This window comes from Haemaphysalis longicornis, unplaced genomic scaffold (genome assembly GCF_048455015.1).
Source record: "Haemaphysalis longicornis isolate Haplotype H1 unplaced genomic scaffold, Haemaphysalis longicornis Haplotype H1 scaffold_2, whole genome shotgun sequence".
NCBI lineage: Eukaryota > Metazoa > Arthropoda > Arachnida > Ixodida > Ixodidae > Haemaphysalis > Haemaphysalis longicornis.
In genome coordinates, this window is record NW_027526295.1 from 145,330,528 (window position 1) to 145,336,527 (window position 6,000).

Genomic DNA, 6,000 nt, shown 5'->3' on the forward strand with positions numbered 1-6,000 from the left:
GATCTCCCCCTCGCAGTGCACGTGCGCTCGCGCCTCGGTTGGCGAACACAGACAAGCTCGCGCTCCCGGTGCCGAGTTTGCGCTGCCGGTTGCAGCCGGTTCTTGCGCGTGCAACGCGGCCCACTTTGCGACATCTCGGAAAGCATGCGGCGGTCACGTACCACGAGACACAAGGGATGGACAGACCCATGGCTTCAGGAGCTTCGCGCCTAAAAAAACTTTAGGTACATTTGAGGCAAAATATACGTAATTAACCGGCAGCGCCCGCGTTCATTTAGTTAGGAACACTCGTTGTGTTTGTTTTACGGTGGTAAGCGAAAAAATGTGGCAGTGCAACTCCCGTACGTGCGGGAGGAAAACCGAGCATAAAAAGAACAGAACTCCCACTGACGCAGTTTCAGGCAGGGGGTGCGCGCGCACTGGGAAGGCGGGAAATTTGAATTGAATTCGGTGGTAGCAGTGAGCAGATAACGGCGCTACAGGCCATTATGGCGAACCACTGCTCTGCACTTCCGACACGTTTCAAGTTCAGTGGAACGGATTTGATTTTTTTTTTTTTTGCGTGACGGAGTATATAGTGTTGTGGCATTAAAAATCCCTGGAATTTTATGCATAAAAAATCTGGCATTAAGATTCCTGGAAAATAGTTTTTTCAGCGACAGATGGGCGAATTGATAGAGAGAAATGACGGGAATAACCACCCCTCTTTTTCCCCCCAAAAAAAACACAGGACGAATCCGTACTATCAACGAAGTTTTAAAGAAACAGGAACACAAAAAACCTTGAAACTGCGCACCTTTTAGGCGCATAAAAAACCCACAACAGTCACAAAGATACTGGGAATCACACATACGCCACACCGACTAACCATCCGCGCGGGTACTGGCATAACTAGCAAACAAAACCTATCTTGTAGGGGCAACGTCCCTTAGGGGCTCGTGCAGCTGGAGTCTAATGTCGTCGTCATAACTGTCGTCTCATGCAGTCACGGTAGTAAAACACCGAGGTACTCGTTTGCGCATCGGGCTAGAACGTAAAGCGTACTAACAAATTACGCCATGTTCCCGTTGGGGGAACCCTGAGGAGGATACGAAGCAGCAGGGCCGGATTAAGGGGAGGGCTATGGGGGCTGCAGCCCCGGGCCCCCAGCTGTTAGGGGCCCCGCTCGATCAGATAAGAAAAAAATATATCTTGAGTGTGGTGGCTGCCCGCATTGGAAGTTGAAAGTAGAAGCTTCAACCTCACCTTTACACTGAATCAGACTAACTCGTGACAGGTGGGGAGGAGTGGGGGGCCCCTCACGTTATGGTTGACAACCTTCGAGTCTACTGCAATTTATGTAGTTATTCCTACTATCTTCCTTGTTTTCCTGAGGTTTATGAGAACACGTTTTGGACCAAACATCGTGGGTACACAGCTGGCCGGGTCTAAGAAGCCACGTAAAAAAGGCCCCGAGCTCGGCTCCAGTTTTTTTCGGCACAGGTCGTTTCGGTAGTCTTTTCAGTACACGGACATCAAAGTACGCGGACGTTTCGGCGGGCGCACGTTTCGGTATAAAAAAGGGTCACGCATGCTAGTAATGAAATAATGACTGAAGAACATTGTAAATTGTTTAAGCCTGAGGGACGTTATATGTAATTATTGACAACTTATGCCCTACCCTACGGGCTCATACATAGTTTCTGCCAACTACAGACCCTTAGACCAAACAGAACGCTCAATAAAGTGATTCTCTCTCCGCAACCAGCCACGGCGGAAGAGGCGGCCCTTGCGTTAGCACTCTCAATGAGGCCGACCCCATCAATCATAATCTCTGATTCTAAAACGGCCGTTCAAAATTTCGCTAGCGGCCTAATATCAACGCTGGCCTTCAAAATTCTGTAGCAAAATCCACCCAGTTCCCCAGTAGAGATTATCTCGACTCCGGCACACGCTGGTCTCGAGGGAAATAAGGCTGCCCACAATACCGCTCGAGGGCTTACGATCCCAGCCGGGGCCAGTCACGTTCCCTACCACGGGGCTCGATCTGCCAAGGACCGACTAGTCACGTACAATGAAATTACTACCCATTACCGCCTCTCCCGCCGTAGATACCCTCCCGCCCATGTTCAACTCGACCTTTCCCAAGAACACGCGTGGCGTCTTCTGCAGACGAACACTTTTCCTAATCCCGCAAAACTGAACCTCATCTACGCCTCTATATACCCCTCCCTAGAATGCCCTGCATGCCGTGCCCTCGCCACCCTTCCTCACATCCTGTGGGGAGGTCCTAAAGACCAGTTTCCTTCAATTACTTGTGAAGAGAAGTGGGAGAAGGTGCTGGGGAGCTCAGACCAACAGGTGCAAACCGCTGTGGTCAACAGAGCTACCGAAGTCGCCACTCGCCTCAAGCTGGGGGCCACTACAGACCCTTAGACCCATGGAGCTTAGACCAAACAGAACGCTCAATAAAGTGATTCTCTCTCTCTCTCTCTCTGCCTCAAATTTCAATATATAGCACTTGACAAGGAAGTTCATTGCGATGAGGACCCGTTCAATAACCTAAGCTTTATTGATATCGACTCGATATTCTTCGCGGAATGGTCAGCGTATATCATCACCATCATCATTATCACCAGCCTATCTACGCCCACTAAAGGGCAAAGGCCTGTCCCATTATTCTCAGATTACCGTGGTCCTGTACTAACTGCGACCAATTTATCCTCGCAGAGGGATGCAGCGGTGGCGTAGAGGTAGAGCATCCGCCTCGCGTGAAGGAGGACCGTGGCTCGAAACCCAGTGCCAGACAATTCCCACCGGATTAAAAAAAAATTACGCCCACCTCCCCTCGCGGGAACCCTGGTGTGATGCGACGCTGAGGGGGGTTCAAGCGCAAGCGGAGAGCAACCGTCGACCGAAAGGCCGCCGGAGAACGGCGCACCGTTTATATGCGCAGCGCGCCCGAAAGAGAGGAGATCGCGAAAAAAGAGAGCACTGCACATGCGCAGCATGTGCAGTGCTCTGCACATGCACAGAGAGTGTTCGCTCTAACCTGGGAACGCGCCGGCGCCAGTGCGTCTGCCGCGGCTATGACGCAACATAATCTAACACAATCCACCTTAATCCAATCCAACCCAAGCGAAGCCAAGCCGAGCCAGTCGAATCCAATCCAATGCCTCTCGCGAGAGAGTGTTCGCTATCGGAGAGGAGAGGGGTTGAGCGGAGGAGAGTGCGGACGCCGACTACGACGACGGACGCACGCAGGAAGGACAGGGCCGCCGAAAAGAGATGCCCTCAGCGTCGCAGCTAAAATCCGCGCATTGCTGCAATTGCAGAATGGGGCTTGGGGTGCGGCCTGACCCCGGCGACCATTGCCGGCAACGCACTCCCCCAGCACAGCAGGTCCTTCCACCCTAGTGTAATAATGGCCACAACCTCCCATGAATACGCCAATTAACTAAGCGTATATATGGTTATTTAAATGTTCAAAGGTTCTGTAGGCCACTCGCGGGGTCGGTCGGCTTCAGCCCGCCCCTCTGTGCTGTAGCCTCTGCAGGCTGTCTGAGTGACAAGCGTTGCTGAAGTAGTCCGTGCGACTGCATTCGCAGCGTAATTCTGTAGGCGCTGCTCCATGTGGACAGAGAGGCTGCCGGGCCAGCCCGACCCCAGCGGCTCCGTTCGATCTCGGGAATGAGCAGGTTTAGGCGATGTGAAGAGCTCAGGCGTGGACGCCAAACAAAGCAACAAGACCGTATGTTTCCTTTCCGTATGACGAAAGCTGCAGGTCCACTTAAAAACGCATTCTGCGTGCGGCCCCTTCGATGCCGCCTTGAAAACGGACCTCCGGCGCGACTCGGGGACGGTAAGCTGTTTGTACCCGTGGGCGCTTTTCGCTTTGGAATGACTAGAATGAGCCGGCGGACGGCGCGGACAAATGGGCGGCTCGCAGATCTGGTCCCGCTTGGGCGCAGCGGCAGGAGGAGAGGAACCGGCGAAGGAGCGTGCGGGAAAACAGTGGACGCGACAGACGTGTTGAGGACTCGAAAATGAGAGGTCCACCCATACTCGCCTCTGTCGTAGAACCCGAATCTAGACGAGAAGCCTTAGCGTGTTTCCACTGCCAGTTACGACCGAACACGGACCCGACTGATCGACAACAAACTACTGACTGCTGGAGCTGTTGCGCGGCACCGACGGGAGCAGCAGCGCGGGGCTGAGCAGATACATTCTATCCCTATTAAACTGTTGTCTGATGCCATCTCTCGCCATACCTGTTGCTCTCCAACACAAAGCGGACCCGTTATGCGTAACGGCGTGCCGACTAGCAAGACCATCACAGCTGCGCAAGAGGAGTTCATCGCCGCTGAAAGCTCGATGGCCATGCGCAAACCCACGGACGAAGCGGACCGCTCCCCAGGCCAAAAAGCGACATTTTTCTGCTTATCGTCTTTGGGCTAATCGTGATGCGATAGGCAGGTTGCGGCTCAGCGACATGTTTGAGCATCCCCTGCTCGCCCCATCAAAGGCGGCGCGTGTTATAACCACCGCGTGCTTTCTCGTCTGCGCGGGTAACCTACAGAATTTTGGCCCGTAAGCCGTGGCGGCTAACTGCAATAAAATAAAAGCCTACAAGCTTAATAAAATATGCATCTTGTAAGAAAATACTCCTCTGTACCATGTCGTGTGCAGACCGACACGGCGCTTCGAATAATTGTGAATCTGTCATGGACCGGCAATCAAACCATACTAACTTTTACGCCTGATAAAATCCGTTACATAATACTAGACATCAAGCCAAGAATTTAGATTCCGGAAAGCGTAAAATTATGTGTAATTTATCACTGATCACAGAACATAACATGGGCTTCAAAAAGTTTCGCATATTAAAGCGGAATCATTATCATCATCATAATAATATTCATCATTAGCGCCCCAAGGATGCGGTAGCCTCGCGCCCCAAAGTTGCCTAAACCGGCACTGCGAAGCAGGAGTGGGGGTTGGTTTGTGTGTAAGTATAGTTGAAGCAAGTAGTGTGAGTAGAGTTGGTGTGCGGTGTTAGATTAAGGAGTAAGGAGCAAGTTCGGGATCGGCCGCTCGGCGTTTACGTTGTTCAATGGCCTCACGTTCTCGAAGTTCGGGATCGGCAGCTCGGCGTTTACGTTGTCGTTCCACCTCGCATGCCTTCGTTGTATCCGTAGCCTCTCGACGCCGTTTGCGGCGCATCTCGGCTTCACGTGCGCGGAGTTTGAGATTCGCTGCTCGCCGCTGCCGTTTCGCGACAGCGGCTCGGGCGTTCCTCGGCGCAGCCTTGTCTCCTTCAGCGGTGCTAACGTTGACGTTAATGTTGGGGATGCTGCTGTTGGTTGTACTTGCATCAGCACTAACGTTGACGGGGATGTTGGAACTGGCGTTGACATCGGCACTTATCCTAGCAGCAGCGGAGCAGAACCGGCGAAGACGGGGGTTGGAGCAGACTGAACGGTGCGCAGTGCGTGTGCACACCTGGTTTATACGGCTGGTAGGAGGAGATTGGAGAAGAGACGCGCATGCGCAGTGGAGCAGCGCGGAGCCCGTGTGCACACCTGGTTTATACAGCTGCTAGGAGGAGAGGCAAGCGTGCTCGTATCGTGGCAGCCCAGGAAGACACCGCCACACTGTCGCGCCAGGAGCCATTAAAGGGTAAGACAGACAGACAGAGAGACAGACAAATGTTTTTATTTGGGATGCCTCGAGGGCGCAGGCTTAAGGGAGGGGGTTAATAATGTCCGGTCATGGCTGCCCCGCAAATGAAGTGCCACAACGCAGCCAACGTAGCTTGGTGTCGATCACCTGGCCTGATCCAGTTCTCATAGGAGAGGACCCAGCGGGACGATATTTGGCGCGAAGCCGATCGAATGCTCCGCAGTCCCAGACGAGATGGCGGATTGTGGGGGTCACGTCTGTGTTGCAGGCGAAGCAACGGACTGGTCTAGGAAACCCAGCAGCGGAACCACTGTTAGAGAGGTTTCCATCGTGTGATGT